A 25709-nucleotide genomic window follows, 5' to 3' on the forward strand; every position below is an offset into this window, starting at 1 on the left:
GGGTTTTTTACCAAGGCTTCCCCCCCCCTAATAGTTTTATGACACGGTCATTAATTTTCAACATAGTGATTTTAATGTTGCTTTGTAAGACATCCTGTTAGGGGCTATAAAGCAAGATTTTCTTTAAAAAAAAAACGGCAACAAATAAATAACGCTGCCATGATACAACGTCCTTTTCAGTGGTGAAGGGACACAATAGAAGATTTCGGCACCTGAAAAGGGAAGGGGGACCGCTCTGACATCTCAAGAAGTCCCCATCCAATTCCCCTGTTGGATACAAAACTGAAGGAAATATGGAGAGAGCTGAAAAGTACCTCTAGCCCAAATATGACAGGAGAGGTACCAGCGCAGATTAAAGATCACAGTAAAATAGCAGTTTTGCAACAGGTATTTTCCCCTAACGTTGGTCTCGAGAGAATAAAAGAAGGCAGGCAGATTTTGCAAAGCCAATTCCTAATTCGACTTCCAAGAACGGAACCCAGATCCAAATGGATCGACTACAATGGGACCAAGGAGAATGCATGTAGTGCTGAAATCCTAAGGTAATAAACTCAACAGAAAATTAACATGGGGGGTGGGCCTGATAAGCTACGATGAAATAAGGCTACTTTTTTTTTTTTTGGAATAGTTCTTTCTCCTCTTCCCTTTGACCGATACACCCATGACTGCAATGGGTCCCAGGAAGTCCTGATATGGCCCCTAGATAGGAGTCTCAACCTCCAAGGATGGACTCAAGATTTTTCAGAATGCCAATCATTCTCCAGACTAAAACGATCACCTCCCCTGAGGGAAAATGGCTCCCTTGGAGGATGTACTCCAGGCGTTCATGAAACCCTGGAGTTTCTTGATGGCCCTGGAAGGGTTTCCTGAATGGGTGGGAGTTAATTGATTTTTGAACATTTATCTGGTGATATGACCATATATGCAGGGGTAGTCAAACTGCGGCCCTCCAGATGTCCATGGACTACAATTCCCAGGATTCGCTGGCAGGGGCTTCTGGGAATTGTAGTCCATGGACATCTGGAGGGCCGTAGTTTGACTACCCCTGATATATGGTCATGTCGACCCATTCCCTCCACTCCCAAAATGGCCAATGATGGGCCTGGAGGGGTGGGGAGGGGAGGGGCCCCAGGTGGTCGTGTCCACAGCTCTGCTTCCCAACCATATTCTACAGGATCGCAGGGTTTCTCGAAGCCTGAAGAATGTTTCAGGGGTTTCTCAACACTAAAACAGTTGAGAAAGGCTGGCGAACTCTACGGCATTATAATCTGTTGACGTCCTTCCCCTTCTCAAAGATCACCCTCCATTGGATCCCCCACTAAATCTCTGGGGTTTTTCCGACACAGAGTTGACAGCTCTACCTTGAGGTGAGGACCAGAGACCTTGAGGGACATGAAGGCATAACAATATATTAAACAATTTATTCAACAGAGCTCAATATATAATTAAAAATACTTTTAAAACTATAAAAAAGGGAACACATCTTTTCCTTACTGTTGGCAAGCATCTCAGTCAAACATATACAACGTAAGTACAAAAAACAAAAAAATGTGTTTCGATCCGAGATCTTCATCCGAGGGCAATACAAAAACACACAGTTATAAATACAAGTGAGCTCTGTTAAATAAATTTTATCTAATATATGTTTATACTTTTGTGTGCCTCAATCTCTTTGGGCCTCACCTGTTTTTCAGGTTGGGTATTTTGTTTTCCCTTCTTTTTTGTTGTTTAGCCCTACTCTCAGGCTTCACTAACCCTATTCCTGAATTAGGCTGAGAATTATTCTTCAAATATCCGCTATACAAAGACTCATGTTACACTAAATCAGACCATTGGCCTACATAGCTCAGACTGTGAATAGCTCTACACAGACTCAGACATAAACCTTCCATATCTTAGATACCTCAGATCTTATAAACCACAGATGCAAGGGCTTGAACCTGTGAGCATGCGCATATAAGACGCACGCCCCTCTGACAGAGGTTTTACACCATTTCCTGCTAAGGAGCCAGAAATCCTAACAAATAGTAATATTGATATTAACCACCCCCTCTTCAGTTTGACAACAGTTAGGAAGATGATGGTCAAGCAATTTGGAGGATGTCAAATCGTTCAAAACAGATTCAAGTGGGTAGCCATGTCAGTCTGAAGCAGCACAACAAAACAAAATCAGAGTCCAGTAGTACCTTTGTTGGTCTTAAAGGTGCCAATGGACTCTGATTTTTTATTGTTCAAAACATTGGCATGTATATTTCACTGTACCCAAGAAGTAACCCTTGGCAGACTGTCTGAGCCATGGTAATACCAGAATAAGAAGGAAGTGTCCAAGATAGAGGAATTCTGAACCAATGGCCAGAGACAAGCTGTGGGACATCCCAAGCATAGGCAATAGACACTGTTCTTTAGAACCCTGGGATATAGGAAACACAGGTTCGAATCCTCATGCTTCCATGGACACTCATTTGGGTGACCTTGGGCCAGTCACACACACTCTGCCTAACCTACTGCACAGGGTTGTTGTGAGGATAAAATGGAGAACGCGAGCCAACCTGGGTCCCCATTAGGGAGTAAATAAAAGCTCCTAGGTATGATGACTGCACTGCTATTCCATTTGAGGACAGAGGACATATTTACTTTCTTTAGTTTAGGCCTGTGCGTCCTAAGTTTAGGAAGACCTCCTCCCAGAGGGCCATTCTTGCATGATTGACTGGGGGGTTCTGATTGGATTAAACAACGCAGCCAGACTGTGGCTCTCCAGGTGTCCATGGACTACAATTCCCATGAGCCCCTGCTATGATTTGTGCTGGCATGGGTTCATGGGAATTGCAGTCCATGGACATCTGGAAAGCCACAGTTTGAGGCTCACAAGCTGCAGTAGCCTGCTCTAGTCTGTGCCCTGTTGACCTCTGGGAAAACATCTTCCACAATCCCACTAAAATGTTTGAAAACCAAACTGTCAACAGCTGGTGCCAAGCCCATTAGGCCTGGCCTAGCGCTGCAGCATTGACCAAAGGCTGAGGTGGTAGAACGGACCGGTCCCATTTTAGGCAATGGGGAGGGTTATAGTCTTCATAGTTCCCTATCATCAATTAACGCCCTGCAAACAGGGGACTAGCATGTGAAGGCTTCCCCCCCCGAAAAAAATAAAAGTGCTCCTTTTTCATTTTAAATAGAGACGTATGACAAATGTGGCTGCCTCCCCCCTCACTCAGGTGAAGTGGTACAGCTCATTCTGCCACTTCAGAAGCCTAACACCTCATTCTGTTCCATGCAGTGTGGTGTACTGGTTCAAGTGATGTACTGGTTGTATTTACCAGTACTGAGGGATGCTACCTGAATTTTTTACCTGAGGCGCCAAACCACTTTGGTCTGTCTCTGTTCTTTCCCAGCACCCATCCTCCTTATCTTTCTTTGTCTCTGTCATTCTTTCTTTTCAGGGGCTCCCCAAATGATGCCATGCATGGTATCAGGTTAGGATTTGGGAGACCTAGGTTTGAATCCCCTCTGCTATGAAAGCCTGCTTCAACAACAGTGGGCCAAGTATTCTGGCCATTTTCAAATTGTATTCTGTTTTAGTAACTGGTTGCTAATGGAGTTTATTTACCTGTTCACACAAACCCACTTGCATTGAGTTAGCAAAGCATGGTTAAGCTGCTTTTTGTGGGAAACAGCTTCCTTCCATTTTCTACCCCTTCAGTGTGCATCTGAATCATTGTGGTGTGCTGTTTAAAATGTCCACAGTACTTGCTATAATGCCACTTTCCTTCCAACATGACCTTCTGCAGACTTTAAAAACATCATTCTAATTTGAGCGATATAACACTAAACCACTATAGCACTAAACTGCTATAGCGCTAAACCGCTACAGTGCTAATGCAATATAGCACAGTACTACTATATTGCTTTAGCGCTATAGCCCTCAACTTAGAATGTTAAAAAAAGCAGCTCCAAGGAAGATCATGCTATGTAAAAAGGACAGGGAAAGTGGCACTGTTTGAAATGGCCATAGCACTTCAGAGATGGCTCAATATCAGAAAGAAATGTCCTGTATCAAACCCCCGTCCCTGTTTCCCTTTACTTGAAATCAGACCAACAACCAATAGCAGCCGGTTTTGAATGATAATGTGAAAATCATCTCTCAGCCTAACCAACTTCACTGGAGTGGTTGTAGGGAGGGGAAAAGGCAGGGGGCAAACAGTGTTGTAAGCCACTTTGGGTCTCCACATAGGAGAAAAAATAAATGTCAAAGCCAGTAAAAGGCCCGGCAAGCTTTTATTGGGGTGAGGCACAAATGAACTATTAGAAAAAGCATCAGGAACAGTAGAGAAGGAAAAGAGCCATTTTCTCTTGCTATACACACACACACACACACACACAAACACACATATACACACACACACATATATACATACACATATATACACATACACATATACATACATACATACATACATACATACATACATACATACATACATATATATATATAATAAATACACACACATATATATTCATATTACAGATCACGACAGCATTAGAGACACACACACAATCTGACAAGATACACTGAGCCAGTAGAAATACCTCCCCCCCTGTTCCCCTGGCCACAGCTGTCAAGACTATTTTTGCATAAAACAAGAGATATGGAGAATCTCGGGTGAGCAGAGACATTTCTGGGGCGATGTGGCCTGGCTAGGCAAGGAGGTGTCTCGTGTGGGCTTTTGTGAAGGGGAAAAATGCCTTTCTTAGGAGTCAGTGGTATTCGCATTGATGGAGCACTACAGAGTCCACCTTTCAAATCCCATCTCAGGAAGACACACACAGGTGTAGTGGTTAGAGCGACATGCTAGAATTTGGGAGGCAGGCCCAGGTTCAAATCCCCTTGCAGGCACATAAGCCCACTGGGTGACCTCGGACCAGCCGCTTCCTCGGCCTTTCCTACCTCGCAGGGCTGTTGTGAAGATAAAAGAGGTACGGAGAGCAACATAAGCCCCCTTGACCGGAGCGCCTTGGAAGAAGAATGGCTTGAAAAGGTTTTCAATGCAATCCAATTCCTATTCCTTCATACAACCACACGTTAGTAAACAAGGCAGCCTACTTCAGGAGGCTTTTGTCAAGGTGATACCAGCAAAATATTTCATGCATGCTAAGCCATATAAAACGGAGGAGGCTTCTATTTTGTTGGGGTGATAGGAAGGGAAATGGGGGAGGGGTCTTGAGAAGCAGCGGCTGGCTTTACTGGATGAGGACCTCTCAGGAGAGTGTGTTTTTAAGTCCCCCAGCAGGTGGGGGGCTGGACTGGATGGCCTTTGGTGGTCTCTTCAAGCTCTGTGTGATTCTGATGCACTTCACTGGATCTGGGGCGCTTTTTTCCATGAAAGGGGATATAATGTATTAAGAAATTAGGCCCCTGCCGTAAGAGGAGAGTCTAGAGGCACATTTCCTCCTCCGAGGAGAAAGATCCCCTTTCCTAAGGTACACTCCCTGCCGCGATCCTATGCGGAGTAATTCCGGCCCGATCGATTCCAATGAGTTTGGCCGCGGAGGAGCTCCTCCCAGGTTTTGGCCCCACAGTACCGGGTGAAACCGAACTCCTTCTCCTGTCCTCACACAGGCTGCGTTCTAGCGGCATCCTCCATGTCTGGTTTCCACCAGTCCCGTCTCGGGTGCGGGGTTCAAAGGATAACCCCCCCCTCTCTCTCGCCCCCCCCCCAGCTGGGTGCCAAAGCTCCCTTAAGAAACTGGAAGGGCAGCTTTCTGCTCCGGCGGCTTCCTGCGCTCTCCGGGGCCTGATGGAGCCGCCGAGCGTACGGAGCTCCTCCGTTCGGGCAGGCTGGCTCGGCGGCACGAAGCGGGGGAAAGGGGGCGGGGGGAAGCAGAGACCCCCGAGGCTCCGCTTAGAGGCGAGGGGGCCGATTCGGGGAAGCCAGCCCGAGCGAGATCGGCGGAGCAGAGCCGGCTCGATCTGTCCCGGACCCCCTGGCGCTGGTCCCCGCCGATCCCCGGGGAGACGTCCGGGCGCTCCGGAGGGGATCCTCTTGCGCAGAGCTGCGAGCGCCGGGGGCTGAGCCCGGTGCAGGAGGGGTTAATCGGCTTCCCGACACCCCCACCCCCACCCCCACCCCCACCCCGGCCCCATCCACCCCGAACTTTCCTTTGCACGCCCCCCTCCCCTTCCAAATCGGGGTCTCCGGAGAATGGCTGGCCGAGCCCTCCCGCAAGGCACGACGGAGGCGGCTTGGGCGAGGGCGCGGGGCGCGGGGGGACACGCACTTACCGGGCTCCGGAGGGGGAGGTCGAATGAAGGGGGGAATGGAGGCGCCGAGGAGCCACTCGGGCGGCCAGCTGGAGCAGCGGCGGCGGCGGCGGCGGCCCCCTGCCTGGCTCCCCTCCTCCCGTGGCTTCCTTCGCAGCCTCGCCGGAGGAGGAGGAGGACGAGGAGGAGGAGGGGCGGGAGAGCAGGCTGGCCCCCCACCCGCGCCTCCGACAGTCGCCGGCGGCCTCCGCCCCCGCTGCGCCCCCGGCTTCAGGCGCCGCCGCCACTGCCGCCCGTGCCCGCGCGCTCGCCCAACGCTGCGCCCGCCCGCCGCCGCCGGCCGCCGTGGCCACCTCCCATTTCCGAAGAGCCCAGAACGCGCCCGCCGCCCCTTCCCTCCCTCCCCGCTCCTCCCCGCTCCCTCCCTGCGCGCAGGAGCGAGCGCATCGATTGCCCCCCTCGCCGCCGCCACCGCCGCCCGCCAGATAAATGTTTGCGCCTGAAAGCCGCCGGGGAGGGCGCAGGAGGCGAGGTGCCAAGCGGGGAGCTGGCCGGCCGGCCGGGCACGGAAGCGAAGAGCGGGGTTGGGCAGCCGTGCTTGCGACCCTGCAGCCTGCCCCCTCCCGCACACACGTCCCTCCACCCAGACTGCCCTGGCTGGCGCCGGTCCGGCCACTGCTGGGGGGGGGGGGCGCCCAAGCAGCTCCGATCCTGACTGAGCGGGTGCCGCTGTGCGCGAGGGCCTCGCTGCCAAGGCGATGCTTACAGTGGGCACGGCACGCAACACCCAGACACACACGCGTGGAGTTTATTTGGAGCGGTGCCCGCGCACGAAGCGAGAGGCGGGGGAGGGGGAGGGGGAAGAGACCCTGGGTGCCTGCGATCCTGGGAGGGAAAGATGGGGGGGTGTGGGGTGGGAAGAAGCATCTGCCTCCCCACACTTCGACAGGGGCTGTGGTTGAAGCCGAGGTCCGGGCTCCGTCCCCTCCCTGCATCCCTCCCTGCCTGCCTGCCGCCCCTCCGCTCTCCCCCTCGCCCTCCGCCTCTCTCTCTCTCTCTCTCTCTCTCTCTCCCCTCGGCTTCCCTGCGATTCCTCCTCCCCTCCCCATCCCCAGTACAAAGGAATGGGAGATGCCTGGAGCTTTTTTTGGCAAGGCAAGGCTCAGGAGCAACAGAATCTGGGAGGGAGGGAAAAAAAGGAAGGGAAAGACGGATCGGAGGCCGCAGGAACTGGATTCCCCAGCAAGTGCTCTCTTCCAGGGTAGGAGAGGCCAGGCAGGCTGGCTTGAGAGGGCTCAGAATAAACTGGGGGGCTGTCACGGATCCATGCAGATTAAGCAGCCATATACCAAAGAAGGCCCTTGGCCCACTGGTATTGCCTGCTCAGACTGGCAGTGGCGCTTCCAGGTCTTGGGCAGAGGTCTCGCCCGTCACCTCCGACCGGATCCTTTTGAATGGAGAGCCCGGGGATTGAACCAGGGAACTTGTGAAGGTCCACAACTGGGAGATGCTCCACCATTGAGTTCCGGAGGGTGCCCCTGAAAATGTTGCCACTTCTAGAGACCTTCTCCAGGAACCAGTCCTGGAAGGCTGCCTCGAGTGAAAACTGCAAGATGATTTTCCCTTGCTTCAGTCTGTATTTTTTTCCCATATAGATGAATGGAACCTGAAGGACAGGGGCTGCAGATGGAGGGAAGAGACACTGCCAAAGGAAAAATGGGAGAAGGTACTCCCCATCTGGTCCCAAGGAGCCTGGGTGAGGCTCTGCGCCCACTAACTGTGATAGGGATTATTTGTGACATCTTAGAGACACACACAAATACACACACACAAGATAGGAGCTTTGTTTTCGAGGCCCTCCCAGACTCTATGAATGGGATGACCACCTTTCCCAATATGTTCCCCCAAAGCAAATATCCACTTGCTGGTGGTCCCAGGCCCCAGAAAGATCTGGCTGGCCTCGACTAGAGCCGGGGCCTTCTTGGTCTTGGCTCCTGTCTGGTGGAATGAGTTGCCGGTGGAGAACTGGGCCCTGACAGCTGTCAAAGTTCTGTAGGATGTAGGAAATGGCACTCTTCCACAAGGCCAACAGCTGAGGCCGGCGCAACTCAGAAGTCTTGTGACCTTGGGCTTGCCACAACACTGATAAAACTGTTCTGACCGAGCAGTGATATCAAGGCTTTCTCAGCCTCACCCACCTCACAGGGTGTCTGTTGTGAGGAAAGGAAAGGGAAGGCAACTCTAAGCCACTTTGAGACTCCTTTGGGTAGAGAAGAGCGGTATATAAGAACCCACTCTTCTTCTTGTGGGCCTCTCCATATCCTTCCCCCTACTTTGGACTCTTCCCTCTCCTCTCTGGAGAACCATCTTACCACCAAAAACAACAGAAAATGGTCAGTAAGACAGTGGAAAGGCAAATCAAACGGTTTTATTGTGTTTTTATTTTGGTTTTTCTTGTTCATGGTTTTAAATGTCAAATTGTTGTAAATTTCTCCACGTCTGCTTGTGGGTATGGGTGGTCTAGAAATTAATAAAATGACATCATATATTTATCTTGCTTATACCCTGCCTTTCTCCCCAGTGGAAGCGGCTTATTTCATTCTCTCCTTCATTTGATCCTAACAACCCTGTGAGGTAGGCTAGGCTAGGCTGAGTGTGGGTGCCCAGCTGAAGGTCACCCAACAAATGTCCATGGCAGAGTGAGGATTCGAACCTGGGTCTCCCAGATCCTATTACGACACTTGAGCCATGAAGAAGAACTGGCTTTTCCTACCCTGTTTTCTATTACCCGAAGGAGTCTCAAGGGGGTTTGCAATTGCCTTCCCTTTCTCTCCCCACAATAGACACCCTGTGAGGCAGGTAGGGTTGAGAGAGCTCTGAGAGAACTGTGAGTGACCCAAGGTCAGCCAGCTGGCTGCACATGGAGGAGGAATAAGGAAGCAACTTGGCTCTCCAGATTAGAGTCCTCCACGCTTAACTACTACATCAAGCTGGCTCTCATGGGGGTAGGGGGAGACGGCATATTTGCACAGAGCCTAGAGCAGGGGTAGTCAAATTGCGGCCCTCCAGATGTCCATGGACTACAATTCCCAGGAGCCCCTGCCAGCATTCGCTGGCAGGGGCTCCTGGGAATTGTAGTCCACGGACATCTGGAAGGCCGCAGTTTGACTACCCCTGGCCTAGAGAAATGATGCTTGGGGTTGGAGCAGGAAAGAGAGACAAGCTGAATGCACACATAATGCTGCCTTATGCAGAATTGGACCATTGTTCCCTCAAGGTGAGTATTGCCTACTCAGAATGGCAGCCAGTCTCCATGTTCTCAAGGAGGGGTCTTTCTCACCAGCTCCTACCTGACCCTTTTAACTGGAGATGCTGGGGATTGAACCAGGAGGCCATCTTGGTGTGGTAGTTTGATTCCCCACTCAACATTCAGCCAGCTGGCTGACCTTGGGCTCGTCACAGTCCCATTAGAGCTGTTCTCACAGAACTGTAATATCAGAGCTCTCAGCCCCACCTACCTCACAGGGTGTCTCTTGTGAGGAGAGGAAGGGAAGGCGACTAGAAGCCGCTTTGAGACTCCATCTTGTAGTGAAAAGTCGGGTATAAAAACCAACTCTTCTTCTTTTACCTGCCAAGCAGATGCTGCTACACTGGAGGCCATGTGGCCTGAAAGGTTTTTGGGCAAGGATTTCCCGGACTTGCCTGGAACTCTTGGAATTTGGCCCCTACTATATTAAGAGCCTTTCCAAATTATTATCCCCCCCCCCCATGATAGCCTAGTGTTTGGTCTTGGTCTGAAATACATTTGCTACTCAGGTAACCTGGCATAGAGAGAAATCTAGTTTCACAGTTACAAGTGACATTGGATGCCCCACCGCTTTAAAACCAAAGAGTCATGCATGCTCTTCAGTCCTGGGGAAAGAGAGGGCACCAGCCTACCAAAAAGAAAAACCCTAAATTGAAACAATTAAAACTAAATGCATTTTTAGAACACAAAGTTCAATGAAATTGTTTGGTCACTGCTGTGGGAGCAGAAGCCTGTCATTCTGGTCTCTGCTACTCGGGATAGACTAGCTGCTTGTTATTTACTAATTAATGATATTAAAGTAATAAAAAAGCGCTTTACAAAAGCCATAAAACGATGCAGACCGTGGAGCCGGTGTTGTGTCATTCAACATTAAAGGTGGCACAAGCACTGGCCAATAGGTACTCCTAAGATGTGTTTAATCATATTCAACAAGGAAGGGAGGGAGGGAGGGAGGAAGGAGGGAGGGAGGGAGGGAGGGAGGGAGGGAGGGAGGGAGGGAGGGAGGGAGGAAGGAAGGAAGGAAGGAAGGAAGGAAGGAAGGAAGGAAGGAAGGAAGGAAGGAAGGAAGGAAGGAAGGCAGGAAGGAAGGACAAACTAGAGAAGAAATGCACTTTCCCGGGGATGGAAACTCGCAAACTGAATACTGGGGGAATGAGTCTCACTACAACTGAAACATGTCCTGGAGAAAAGCCATCTGGAGTTGGTGCAACCAATGGGTAAGAACTGCACCCTTATTATGCAAAAAAAGGTAAACTTTTGGTAATCTTCTGGTAAAAATGAACTTCTGATAATCTTCCTCATTACAGAATAGAAGAAAGACAATACAGTCCTAAACCCAGCTACTTCTAAGTGCATTGAAGTAAATGTAAAGGTTTAACTCTGCTTAGAGTTGCACTGCTGCTTCTCCAGGACAGAGGGTACCGAAACAAGTATTAATCAAAGGGCTAAAAGTCCATAGGACCCTTGGCTTAATGAATTCTAGGTACATACTTATACACCCATACGCAACGAGAGAAACTGCTTGTGTATACTACAATGTGTATGTGTATGAGAAAAAAAATCATAGAGTTCATTACACTGCCCTAAAAGGACATAATCTGTTCCAGCTTTCAAATTAAACCCGTACAGACTATTCTTCCGTAAAGTAACCTTTATTTATTATTTACTTCACTTATATTTTTCTACGCATGGAGGACCTTACTTGCCATAGCTTGTTCTCTACACATCCAATTTTATCCTCACACGAACCCTGTGAAGTAGGCAAGTGGAAGTCCGTGCTACTGGCCAAGGCTACCCAGCAAGCTTCCATGGCACAGTGGGGATTTGAACTTGGGTCTTTCAGATCAATACTCCGAACAAGAGGTCACTGTTAGGACAGAATACGGAGAAACAGCATGGTTCCCAATTGGCAAAGGTGTCAGACAAAAATGCATTTTATCTTCCTGTCTCTTCCATCTGTGTGAAGAACACAATAAAAGCTGGATTAGATTTGGAGGAGAGCAGAGCAAAAACTGCCAGAAGGCTCTTTTGAGATACACAGGTAAAGGTATCCCCTGTGCCAGCACCGGGTCATGTCTGACCCTTGGGGTGACGCCCTCCAGCGTTTTCATGGCAGACTCAATACTCAATGGTTTGCCAGTGCCTTCCCCAATCATTACCATTTACCCCCCAGCAAGCTGGGTACTCATTTTACCGACCTCGGAAGGATGGAAGGCTGAGTCAACCTTGAGCCGGCTGCTGGGATTGAACTCCCAGCCTCATGGGCAGAGCTTTCAGACTGCATGACTGCTGCCTTACCACTCTGCGCCACAAGAGGCCCACGAGATACACAGAGGACCCCACATTATTGCCAGAAGCAGTGAAGACTTCAAAAGACTACTGCCAAGGCTCAAGCAGAAAGCATCAAAGCAGGATTGCAGTGGCTGAACGTCCAGCTGGGATCCAAATAATGGCTGCTGGAGAACCTCACGACTTTAAGATTGATAATGGAGAAATTGAAATGGTTCAAGATTTTCTATTCCTTGGCTCCATTCTCAACCAAAAGAGAGAAGTCGGAAAGGGATTAAAACAGGGAGGGCAGCCATCAAGAAGCTAGAAAGGACCCGTAGGTGTAAGGATCTATCGCTGGTGACCAAGATCCAGTTAATTCATGCCTCAGTATTCCTACATATGGATGTGAAATGATGAAGTCTGACAGGAAGGAGATTCCTTTGAAACATGGTGTTCCAGGAGAGATTTATGGATACAGGGGCCCACCAAGAAAGACAAATATCTTGGTCCTAGACCAAATCAAGCCTGAACTCTCCCTAGAAGCTAAAATGGTTATACTGAGGTGATTGTACTTCAGTCACATTATGAGAAGACAAAGAGTCCCTGGAAAAGACCATGAAGCGAAGGAAAGTCGTAGGCAGCAGGAAAAGGGGAAGACCCAACCTGAGGTGGGTCAATAAGAGAAGCCATGGCCCTCAGTTTCCCAGACATGAGAAGGGCTCCTAATTATGGGATGTTTTGGAGAACGTTAATTTATTCAGATGTGATTTGCTGTCATTCCCTGCATACACGCCGGTATCCATCTCGACCCTGTAGCCGTTATACCGCACCACCTCTTCAAAATGAAATAGGCACAGAATTATATGACTTCTCTTTACCGCTTGAGTCTTCCCTTCCTCCAAGAAGAGTTGGTTTTTGCACCCCACTTTTGACTACCCAGAAGAGTCTCAAAGTGACTTACAATCACTTTCCCTTCCTCTCCCCAGATACCCTGTGAGGTAGGGGATGCTACGGCTGCTCAGCCCAAGGTCCAAATCCAAATTCTTTATTGGCATATAAACACAATCTTAGAGTTGGAAATGGAATAAATAGACATAAAGGCAAAATTAAGCAGAAGACAAAGTAAATACATAAAGCCCATATAGGAATTGATAAATATACAACGTATTGTCCTGAACAATAGTCCTGACGCATTTTAATGGCACCTAGCTAAAATATGGCCACAATTTCTGTTATTTCTGTGTTGGTGTTATCCAGAAGGTGGGAAACCTTAAGATGGTTGGGAAGTCCCTGATTATGTATCAAAATAGGGCTCAAAGGTTTTCTGCAAAGGCTTATATAAAAAGGACAATAGAAGAGAATATGTGGGACAGTTTTGATATTGCTTATTTGACAAGGACAGTCTCTAGCTGAAAATGGCCCCTTTTGGAATCTTCTTAGCAGGATTCTTGAGGGTGGGGAATGGCGTGGTTATGGTATAAGTAAGGGGCTATCTGGCCTCCTTTAGGTTGTTTCCCCAAATTCAGGGGGGGGGGAGAGCAGGTTTTATTAGCTGCACTACTGAGATGTTGAGCCTCAATTTCTAAGAGCCTGTATTTTATAGTTTGGAAGGCCTCAGATACCCAAAGAGGGAATGACCCAAGTCCAGTGTGATGCCTAAAGACTTAATTTTGGTTTCAATAGAAGCCAGCCAATGTGAAGAATTAGATTCTGCAAGCATTTTAAAAGTGAGACTTGACGGGTCTGAATTATGATGTAGACGCAGCCAATACTTGATGGTTTATAGCCACGCTATTGTTTCGATTAAACCCTGGCCAGATTCCAAGCATAAGACCGCACAGCTTGGCATCCCACTGGCCCAAGGTCACCCGACAGGCCTCATGTGTCTCAAAGCGGCTTACAATCGCCTACCCTTCCTCTCCCCACAACAGACACCCTGTGAAGTAAGTGAGGTTGAAAGACCTCAGAGAGAACTGTGACTTCCCCAAGATCACCCAGCTGGCTTCTTCACATGAAGGAGTGGGGAATCAAACCTGGTTCTCTAGATCCGAGGCCGCCACTCTTAAGCACGCTGGCTCTCCGAATCTCTGTGTGTACATCATTCCCTGCTCTTTTGTTTTATCTTCACAGCAACCCTGTGAGGTAGGAGGAGGCTTAAGACACCCAGTTAGCACTGTGGTCCTCCTAGACTGTAAAGTCAAGCCCTATGCTGAATTACTGCAGGCCCAGCCTATTGATAACAATGAGTTTCAATTGGAATCACTCTGCATAGGATTGCATTGTTTAAGATTATTACCCTGTCCATTATATGTAGCTGAGATGTAGTTTATCTTCTCTTGATGGGCATGCGGGTGATCCTGAAATATGCTTAAGAAATGTACTCAGCACAATGAAATCCAAATTGGGCAATCCTTGACAGATTTCTACCTGGAACTCACACAGGCACGTCACCTTTTGCATGGGAACATCCTGAAATACCCAGATGGTGAGTGACTCAGAGGATCAGGTGTTTGACATGTCACGAAAGCAACAGGGAGAGATGAACAATCATGTGTAGCATCCTTACCCAAGGGCTTTGCATACATGGTCTCAGCATCCTAACAACAGCCCTGATAGGTAGGCAGCCTAGGAAGGTCAGCCCCCTGGAATTATAGCTCATCTCCAGACAATATGGATCAGTTATCCTGGAGAAAACGGCTGCTTGGGAGCACGGACCATAACAGTATATTCAACTGAGGTCCCTCTCTGCCCTAAATCCCACCCACTCCCAGCTCCCAGAGCTGACAACTATAAGGCACCCCAACAAGATGATCTAGAAATGGCAAAAATGAAATTTTAACTAGGGACGTTTGCGTCTATAAACCAGAATGGCCAAACTGTGGTTCTCCAGATTTTCTTGGACTACAATTCCCAGCACAGCAGAGGCTCATGGAAACTGTAGTCCATGGACATCTGGAGACCAAAGTTTGGCCACCCCTGGCTTAGAAGAGTTGGTTTTTATACCCCATTTTTCACTGACAGTACTATGCTTGACATGATTTTCCAGTTCTCTAATCTTAATCCTATTGCATTGCTCATCGGACGCCTTACAATTCCCGACTGAATTGTTCTTATATTTTGTAATCCACCTTTCGTCTCATTGAGAAAGCAAATATCTCCCGCAGAAATAAAATCTAGTTGGCCTTTAAAATAACTCAAGATCCCTCCGACAACCACCTTCTGGCATTCTTGATGGAAGGCACAGAATAACCCTGTTTGGCATTTGCAGGATCTATTTTCTGCAAATGTTTCTATTGTGCTTTTGTGGCTTCAGGTGATTTTAGTTTGTCCTGTTCAAAGAATAAGCATTTATGGCATGTGGGTGGTGTAGCCAGAATGGCACAATCATCTGGCAGCCAGGCAAGAGATGTTTGGGGATGGTTCGCCATTGCCTGCCTCCACGTCATGACCCCAAGTGTTCCTTGGAGGTCTCCCATCCAAATATGAACCAACGCCAACCCTGCCTAACTTCCAAGATCTGACAAGATCAGACTGTCCAAGTCAGAGCTAGCAGAAACCATCCACCTGTATTTAGTCTTGCTAAATGTCCTTTTGAACTTGTCCATTGGGTTTTCATGGCAAAGATACTGGAGTGGTTTGCCATTTTCTTCTCCAGTGGAATCACTGATTGGTTCAAAATTGAGAAAGGAGTTTGGCAAGGCTGTATACTGTTGCCTTGCCTATTTAATTTGTATGCGGAGCACATCATGAGAAAGGCAGGATTAGAAGAGTCACAAATTGGGATCAAGATTGCAGGGATAAATATCAACAACCTCAGATATGCAGATGATACCACTCTAATGGCAGAAAATAAAGAGGAACTAAAGAGCCTGTTGATGCGGGTGAAGGAGGAGAGTGCAAAAGTTGGCTTGAAACTCAACATCAAGAAAACAAAGATCATGGCATCCGGCCCTCTCCATTCCTGGCAAATAGATGGGAAAGAAATGGAGATAGTGACAGATTTTATTTTCCTGGGCTCCAAGATCACTGCAGATGGGGACTGCAGCAAAGAAATTAAAAGACGCTTGCTCCTGGGGAGGAAAGCTATGGCAAATCTTGACAGCATCCTAAAAAGCAGAGACATCACCCTGCCAACAAAAGTGCATCTAGTCAAGGCTATGGTCTTCCCAGTTGCAATGTATGGCTGCGAAAGTTGGACCATAAGGAAGGCTGAGCATCAAAGAACTGAGGCTTTTGAACTCTGGTGCTGGAGAAGACTCTTGCGAGTCCCTTGGACTGCAAGGCGAACAAACCAGTCAGTCCTAGAGGAGATCAGCCCTGACTGCTCCTTAGAAGGCCAGATCCTGAAGATGAAACTCAAATACTTTGGCCACCTCATGAGAAGGAAGGACTCCTTGGAGAAGAGCCTAATGCTGGGAGCGATCGAGGGCAAATGAATAAGGGGAAGACAGAGAACGAGGTGGCTGGATGGAGTCCCTAAAGCAGTGGGTGCGAACTGAAATGGACTCCAGGGAATGGTAGAGGACAGGAAGGCCTGGAGGATCATTGTCCATGGGGTCGCGATGGGTCGGACACGACTTCGCACCTAACAACAACAAAATGTCCTTGCAAAACAGCATAGTAGGTGTTAGATCTGTGGGTTCAGGAACACAGACTCCGGAATTGTTGCAACTCTTTATCGGTGCCAGAACATGATACAAGCACTACCAATTCTGCACTGAAAACCTGTTCCCAAAACCCCACAATTTATTTACTACAAGGACAAAGGATCACCATGCTGCCGTGCGTGATTGGCTAGATCCCAAACGATTAGTTTGAAACCTTTGGATGCCACAGCTGGGATCTCACCATGCTAGCTTCAATCCTATCTCGGACCTCAAGCTTGGTCCTTCGTAGGACTGTTAGTGTGGCTACATACACAATAGTAGGGTTACCAGCTCTGAGTAGGGAAATACCTGAAGACTGGGTTTGGAAAGCAGCCATTTCCTCCAGGTCAGGGTTAGGGTTTCAATCATTAATTCATTAATGAGCTGCCCTCACTTTTGGCTCACAGAGGTTTACATTATAACTCACCTGCCTAGTACAGTGCAATGAACATTCAGCAAACCTATTTAACAGTGGAACTTGTATCAAATCAAACTGTATAATATAAAAACAAGACTCAGTAACAATAAACAGCAGTTTGGTCTGTCTGCACTGTGGTCCAGTTTTCTGTTAGCGCAAATTATGAGGCTTCTGGTTGGTGGTTAGTGGTTTGTTCGCTTATCTTGACCAAATGCCTGGTGGAAGAGCTTCTTTTTTGCAGGCCCTGTGGAATTGTTTTACCTCCGGCAGGGCCCTAATATTGTCTGGGAGCTCATTCCAATAGGTGAGACCCAAGACCAAGAAAGCCCTGGCTCTAGTCATTGACAGACAAGCTTCCTTGGGGCCAGGGATCACCAGTTTGTTGGTGGTATAGGTAAAGGTACACCCTGTGCAAGCACTGGGTCATGTCTGACCCTTGGGGTGATGCCCCCTAGCGTTTTCATGGCAGACTCAATACGGGGTGGTTTGCCAGTGCCTTCCCCAGTCATTACCATTTACCCCCCAGCAAGCTGGGTACTCATTTTACCGACCTTGGAAGGATGGAAGGCTGAGTCAACCTTGGTGGAGAGGCGGTTTCTCAGATACTGAGGGTCCAGACTGAGTATGGCCTTGAAGGTAATTACCAGAACTTTTGATGCCTCCAGGCTTCACCTGGAGGCTGGCAACCCTGCAGTCTTCCCATCCCTTCTGAAAAACTCCAAAGGGGACTCCCCCTGCCCCTTACCTCCTCAGGGAGCCCATTCCATAGAACGGGGGAATCTTCTGTTGTAAAGTAGCTGGCTGTAGTAGGGGACAGGCAAGTTACCGCGAATAGGGAAACTGACAAATTGAGCTGTGATTCGCAAAACCTCATTTTGTAAGCTGCTTTGATCCAGGTGAAAAGGTGGCAAATAAATGTTTTAATTACTATGTATATATTAAAATTTAAAGTAAATGTTGTTAGTTCCTAATTTTCTACTGCATTTTTGTTGTGCTTCACATATCACAACTGTGTGCAACCACCTTCTAAGGATCCAATAATGTGCAAAAGTTAACTGCAAATGGGAAATGTCCAGGTTACGCCCACAAAGTGAGCTGTGGCTCACAAAAGCTCATTTTGTAAGCTGATTTGAATCAGGAGAAAAGGTGGGGTATAAATGTTTTACATACATATATATGAAATAAATGTTGTTGGTTCCTAAGCTGCTACTGCATCTTTTGTTGTGCTTCACATATCACAACTGTGCAAGGCTCCACCCTCACAACAACCCTGCAACGATCCCAAATGTGCAAACGCTTCACAGACTCAGAATGGTCTCCATGTTGGTCTGAAGCAACAGAACAACCTTGGGAGTCCAGTGGCACTTTTAAGGCTGACAAAGTTAATTCTGGGCATGCACACAAAAGCTTATACCCAGAATTAAACTTTGTTGGTCTTAAAGGTGTCACTAGACTCCAGCTTTGTTGCACAGGCCATTCACCCATATGAAGACGTATGTGTGACTGTATGCACCTACAGTCTGCATGCAGGTACATACTCCTGTTTGCAAGAAAGACCTAATGGGTATTCACTCTACAAATGAAACCAGGGAGCAGGACCTGGATATATGCTGAAGTTCCACCACACATTCAGCTGTACTTGTGTGGAGGAGGGGGTATAGCTCAGGAGCAGAGCAGCAGCCTAGCATGCAAAAGGTTCCGGGTTCAATCTTCCAGGAAGGATAAAGCCAGTCCCCAGGTGGGACCAGGTGATCCCCTGGAATTATAGCTCATGCCTAGACTAAAGACATTTATTTCCCCTGGAAGCTGTTTCGAAGGGGGGACTCGTCACTGCACTCCCTGCCCCAAACCGCGCCGACTCCCGCCTCCACCGCCCCAAAGTCTCCAGGCCTTCCCCAGCCCAGATCTGGCAACCGCAGCCCCTTGTTGCGCGCGGCTTCTTCCCGCGGCCTATCCCTGGCGCGGCTCCTTCCCTTCCAGCGGGTCAGGCCTCCATGCCTGGTCTTGGTTCCCGCCCGCCTGGAACTAATCAACATGCAGAGCCTTGCCTGGAGGATTACACCAACCGCACACACTTCAATTGCTCGCTCGCTCGCTCCCCCCCCCCCCGCCTTCATCTTCCCTGCTGGAGCCGGTCCCCTCCCCCTCCCCCTCCCTCCCCTCCCGGTTACCAGGCAACGGCACAAAGGGAGCGAGCGAGCGCGCGGCGGAGGCCAAGCGAGGGCCCTCGCAAGAATGGAGGCGAGAATGCCGTGCAACCCAATCGGCGCCTCTGCGCTGGGAAAGCCGGCGAGGGAGAAGGAGCCAGCCCCACGGAAAGGGGGAGGGAGGGAGAGAGAGAGAGAGAGAGAGAGAGAGAGAGAGAGAGAGAGGAAGGGACGGTGCAAAAGAGGCCGCTGGCCCGAATGCAGCGGGGAAGGAGGGAAAGGCCCCCGCGGCCAGCGCTGGAGGGGATGCTGGCGCAGAGCCGCCTCTGGAGACGCCGCGGCGCCCTTCCTCCCGCGGGGCTCCCGGCCAGTGGGCTCCGCGGAGGAGGCGCGCTCCCTGCCAGGTGGCCAAGGGAAGAAGGGGCCGGGCAGCCGAGGGGGCTTGCCGTGGCCTGCCCTCTGCATTGCCAGGCCCGGGGCTTCCTGCAGGCCATCTGGTCCAGCCCCCTGCTCCATGCAGGATCGGCCCAAAGCAGCCCTTTTCCGAGCGGCGAGGAACCGCTGATCAGTCAGTCGATCCTTGACCGTTTCCATGGTGCAGGAGGAGGCCAGGCCTGCAGGGCAGCCAGGGGAAGGGGGCGCCAGTGACATCAGCAGCCAGCCACATTTCTGGGAAAGGCTGCGGGACCCCTGGGGGCCTCTGGTTAAACCTCAGGGGTCCCTGGCCTAAAGCATCCGTGGGAAAGGCGCTGGCTCCCAGTTGAAGGCCACATCAGCCTTGGGGTTCTGGTAACTACCATCAATCAAGGCCTGAGGGGGACCAACGTGGACCACCTCTCTACCCATACCCCCAATAAGCTGGTGACCCCTGGCCCCAGGGATGCCCGTTTGGCCTCGACCTTTCTCCACTTGGAGGAATGAGCTCCCAGAAGACATCAGGGCCCTGCCAGAACTGAAACAATTCCACAGGGCCTGCAAACTGGGGCTCCTCCACCAAGCCTTTGGTTGAGGCGGGTGAACTAGAGGCCCCCTCCTCCACAAAGTGCACCCTGCAGATGACAAAATGATCCACGATGCGGTGTTAAATCATTCACAATGTTAAAATGTGTTCTACTGTGCCATGCTATGCCGCTAGTAATGCTATATGTTTACAATTAGGATGGTTTTTTCCCCCTTTGTATGGGATCAAAAGTGACATTTCCTGTACGGTATCACAAGTTCAAATGTCAACTGCCCTGAGCCGCAAGGGAGCGTGGCATATAAATTATAATAATAAAATAAAAAATAAGTATGTGTTCTGCTGCTTGGAAACTGCCAGTGAAATCCTAGGGATTGCCCTCTTTAGATGCAAAGGTGTGGAGGGACTGGAGAGCCAGTGGGAAAGACAGCTTGAGCAACTACTAGGGATGTCGGTCTCCAGATAGAACCTGGGGATCCCCTGGGATTACAGCTCATCTCCAGACTAAAGAGATCAGTCCCCCTGGAGAAAAGGGCTGCTTTGGATTCTGAGGTCCCTCCTGACCACAAATACTGCCCACTCCCAGCCCTACCCCCAAATTCTCCAGGTATTTCCCAACCCAGAGCTGGCAGCATAAGTTCCCCTGGAGAAAATGGCTGCTTTGGAGGGGGGACTCCATAGCATACCCCAGAGGTCCCTCCCTGCCCCAAATCTCTTCCATTCCCAGCTCCAACCTCAACATTTCCTCCAATGGGGGCTGAGCTTTATCTGGAGATGAGCTGTAATTCTGGGAGTCAGTCATTCTCCAGGCACCACCTGGAAGTTGGCAACCTTAAGCTTGGGGACTATGGTGAATGGCATGCAGCGAGTAAGCTCAAGTGACTGAAATGGCCCATGGCCAGTCAATGAACTCAATACTGAGTAAGCTAAAGTTTTCCTCTTCTGCCTCCTTGATCTGGAGTGGAAGGTGGGCTCGCCAAAGGACTCCTGGCCTTTGGCTCATAGTTTGTGGCTCCATTTCGGATGGGTCAGCTCCGCCTTAAAAGGCTTTTCTGGTCTTGGATTCGGTTGGGGCAGGTTAGAGGAAAGTGGGGAGGGGGGTCCCTTTTACATTTCTAAATGAGAATGGCTGGATTTGCCCCTGCAGTCTGTTGCATGTTGTAGTGATAAAGAGTGGCAGATTCTAATCCAGCAAGCCGGGTTTGATTCCTTGCTTCTCCACATGCAGCCAGCTGGGTGACCTTGGTCTAGTCACAGCCCTGTTAGAGCTGTTCTTGCAGAGCAGTCCCTATTGACCTTTAAGGCCATTTGTGGTCTGGGCCCAGTGCGCTTGACGGATTGTCTAACTCCCTATGCCTCACGGAGGGGAATGCTAATAGGAGATTCCTGGCCCATACAATTTTCACCTGGCCTCCACCAGGGCAAGGGGTTTTCAGCCCTGGCCCCTGTCTGGTGCAGTGAGCTCTTGGAAGAGCTGAGGACCCTGACGGAACTAACGCAGTTCTGCCTGCAAGTTGGCGCTCTTCCTCCAGGAATTTGCTGAAGTCTGGGCAGAAGGATGATCGCCCATCCTCCAATGTGCTCAAGAGTACTATCTCCCCAGATATATGGGACTTGGGGAGGTGTGGGGTATGGTTGGGGTGATGACTGGCGCGGGAATGTGGATGGGTTTTTTTAATGAACTTTTACTGTTGTTTATTGTTATTTTATGTTGTACCTGAACAACTGTAGAAACTGAACAATAAACATATACATAAATGCACCGACTGTCAACCATAAGAACATTTTACAGGCCCTGTGGAAGTTATCAGGTGACTTTGGGCCAGTCTTCCGATGAGTTTCAGCCTAATCAACCTCAGAGGGTTGTTGCGATGATATTTTCTTTTTATTTTCTTCCCTTGTACATCATTCTCCCTCATTTTATCCACTCAACATTTTATCCAAGGTAGATAAGGCTGAGAGCCCTTCTGGCCCAAGATCACACAGCTAGCTTCGGTGGCACAAGTCAGGATTCGAATCCAGGCCTCCTAGATATTAAGCAGACACTCTTAAGCACTGCTTCATACTGGCTCTCCCAAGGGATATGTCTGAAAGCTGCTCTGAATCTACCTATTGCTGAAAAAAGAGAGCCCTTCTGGCCCAAGATCACACAGCTAGCTTCGGTGGCACAAGTCAGGATTCGAATCCAGGCCTCCTAGATATTAAGCAGACACTCTTAAGCACTGCTTCATACTGGCTCTCCCAAGGGATATGTCTGAAAGCTGCTCTGAATCTACCTATTGCTGAAAAAAATCTGTACAAAAGTATAAAATAGCACAGAATACCCACAGAATTGTAGCCAGAGGTATTGGCAGAATATTTCTGGCTGCTTCTGTTCCCCCCCACTCCTATTTTATGCCCGTTAAGCCCTACCTGTTTCCATCTGTATCCGCAGCCCTTTTGGATGAGATTTGCCAACAAGATTTTGAAAAATTTTTTAAAGCCAATTATTCCAAATCAGAAAAGCCGTTGTTAAATAAATATGAGAAGTTGCCATAAACAAAAGAGCATATTTGATCATGAAGAGAGTGTCTTTATGTCACCCCAACTGCAGGACAAATCCAACATTGGTCTGTTGACCACAATTATTTGTCTTATGGCTTGCGTAGCGTAGCCAGGAGATGCAAGGGTTGTCTGGCAGCCAGGCAAGGGACGTTCAGAGCGGCCTGCCATTGCCTTCCCCTGCATTGTGACCACTAGTGGTCCTTGGAGGAACCACCACCCAAATCCTTGGGTGTCTACCATCCAAATGCTAGCCATTGCCTAGCTCTTGAGACCTGTTGGGATCGGACTTGCCTGGGCTATCCAGATCAGAGCTGCCCACCCACAGTGACCCCAATTCCATGTCCAGATGATATCCCCCCCCCCAAAAAAAACCCCCAGAATCTCTGGCCAGTCTCGCCTGGATGGAATTCGCTTCCTGATCCCAAAGTGGTGAGTGGCATTCCCTGGAGCATTTTGCACTCGGTCCAACTGAGAGACAGCCTTGCATTCATCCCAAGTCCAATATTTTGTCCTTGAGAAAGCAGCTTGTTTCTCCAAAGTGTCACCACATCAGCAGCATCTCGTAGATATTTCTGTGACTTTCTAAATTTGTTCCAGACATCAACTTCCTCAGCAACGGTACCCAAAATCTGAGACGCAAAACAGGAAGTGCCACAGAGAAGGAGCTTTGGAGCTTACCCTCTCTGCTCGTGAGCAACAGTGGCTCTTGGGGCCTTCCTGAAACATTCTGATGCTGGAAGCAGAAAAGCCAGTCTGCATGGGCAAAAAGAAACGCAAGGTGTTGAGGATTGGGTGCCCTTCAACAACATACAAAATCTGTTTTGTCGTGAAGGGTTGCCCCGCTGTACTTCAAACAAGTGGTGCGTGGAAGGGTTAATCTCTCTCTCTCTCTCTCTCTCTCTCTCTCTCTCTCTCTCTCTCTCTCTCTCTCAGTGTCACCACATAAATTGAGGCTGCTTAAGCCTGCAATTTGCATTTCATGGATTTTTCTTCTATTTAAGCACCTCTGTTTTGAGGCCAGCACCTTTAAGGGTGGCAGACACATGGATCGGCATCCATTGGGTTTCACTAGGCAGTTTTAGCATTTTCCTGGCTGTTATTATTCCTTACCTTCTGCCTTCTGCTGAACTATTTGCATGGCTAGCAACCAAAGCATGTTGTTGAGAAAGGCCGTCATGCCTTACAGGTCTGGAAACAAGGAGCAAAGCAAACACCATTCAAGGTGTTGCTCATTGCAGTAGCAACCTACCGTCTTCCAGGTCCTTTCTGACTAAGTTAATCAGTTCTCCCCTTGCTTAGTGTTTGGATGGGAGACCTTGAAGGAATAACCACCTCCCAATATCTTTTGCCTTGAACATTCTACAGCAGCCTTTCTCAACCTTCTTACCATTGAGAAACCCCTGAAAAAATTCTTCAGGCCTCAAGAACCCCCGGAAGTGATGTCAGCAGGCCACACCTTCCTGCCACACCCCTGGAAGTCACATGGTACAAGATGTGACATCACCCAGAAACTCCCACGGGATGTGACATCACGAGGCCACTTCCACTGCACTGGAAGTGACCGCACAGAAATAATTTTAGATGATTGCTGAGCGGAACTATACCTGCATTCTGAGCTGGCTACCAGTTTGCTCATATTCATTGAAGGGAGCCTGCAGAAACAGAGTTGGGTCAGGCCTGTGCTACTCTGTCACCCACACACTCAGTTGAGTTAAAATGACAGTAGTTACCTCTCTGGACTCCAGTTACTACTCCATGGAACAAGCCTCAACCAGCAAGGCTACTTTGTATGCCCAGAGCTCCTCTCCTCCCCCCTCCAGGCCCATCATTGGCTATTTGGGGGGGCAGGCAGGTCAACAGAACCATACAACCTGGCAATTTATATATAAAATGAACTTCCACCCAATTGGCGAGACCCTTCCAGGGCCACTGTAAAACCCCAGTGTCTATGAAACCCTGGTTGAGAAAACCTGCCCTACTCTTTCTCACACACACAGAAGCAGTGTCCTCCTTGTTTTGCTCTCGTTACCAGCCAAGCATTCCAGTTTAAGATCAGTTTTGCCTTTCTAATGGGCTTAGGGAAGTGTTTCCTTACCTTTTCCAATAGTGCATCACCCACAGATTTTATTCAAGTGGGTAGCCGTGTTGTTCTGAAGTAGCACAACAAAATCAGAGTCCAGTAGCACCTTTAAGACCAACGAAGATTTATTGAAGGCCTTGAATAAATCTTTGTTGGTCATAAAGGGGCTACTGGACTCTGATTCTGTTGTGCCACAAATATGTCAATGACCGAGTTTGGGCATCCCTGAACCAACGGGGTCATAATTTCTATAGGGATTAACCGGTTCTGTGGACTACGTGCCAGGAGTTATCAGACTTTAATGAGAGCTACTCCTGAGTAATAATATTTTTTTAAAACTCAAGACAACACCTTGGTCTCCTGGCACAAGTTTTGCTATGTCCTAAAAACAACATGGGACTAAAAAGAACCGTCAAAATAGAGATCAACAATGCAGCACAGAAGAAAATCTTAGTTTAAAAAAATTATTTAAAAGCTGAAAGCTAATCATTTTTACGATCTTTTCCTTCTACTAGGTCCAGAAGCTACTCTGCAATAGCCAGTGAATGACAGGGAACTGTCAAGCTACCTGTGGTAGATGCCAAACAGCACAAAGAAAAGCTGGATCCAGAAATAAATTGTGGAAATTGAGTACATCTATATGTGTTTGTCGTCCTGTCTTGGACGTCCCAGGCTAGCCTGATTTCAGAAGCTCATCTCATCAGATCTCAGCTGGCCATGCTTCGAACCTGGATGGTTGACAACCAAGGAAATCCAGAATTTCCATGCACAGGTAGCCAATAGCAAAAGGTCTCTGGTCAGACCTCTGCCTTGAAAACTCTACGGCAGCATTTTCCAACTAGGGTTATGCAGAACCCCAGGGTTACACCTGAGCCTTGGAAGGGTTACACCAGTTTGGGGGTGGTCCTTTTTTGGACAGGTCAAACCCTCCCCCAAAATTGGCCAATGATGGCCCTGGAGGGGGTAGGAAGGGGAGGGGCCCTGGCCATGCAAACCTTTATAAGCTGAGGCTCTTGTATTATGATCAACCTGCTGGTGGTGGTGGCCGGAGTCTAGTGTGGTGAGTCCGGTTGGGGTTGGGT

At 49.0% G+C, this 25709-nt stretch overlaps 1 protein-coding gene across 2 annotated transcripts in view; it reads right to left on the minus strand.

Annotated features, from left to right (window-relative positions):
• The window catches only part of ATN1 (atrophin 1), a 56165-nt gene that overhangs the window by 24285 nt on the left and 6171 nt on the right, over window positions 1-25709 (minus strand). Inside the window, exon 1 of one of the 2 annotated variants that reach the window (XM_077345749.1) lies at window positions 6278-6549. The exons of the other annotated variant lie outside the window; for it this stretch is intronic. The gene's annotated coding sequence lies outside the window, so the exon portion shown is untranslated. Of the gene's footprint in view, window positions 1-6277; window positions 6550-25709 lie in introns of those variants that run through there. 2 annotated transcript variants of the gene reach the window in all.

Source organism: Paroedura picta, chromosome 7, assembly GCF_049243985.1.
Source record: "Paroedura picta isolate Pp20150507F chromosome 7, Ppicta_v3.0, whole genome shotgun sequence".
Taxonomy (NCBI): Eukaryota; Metazoa; Chordata; class Lepidosauria; order Squamata; family Gekkonidae; genus Paroedura; species Paroedura picta.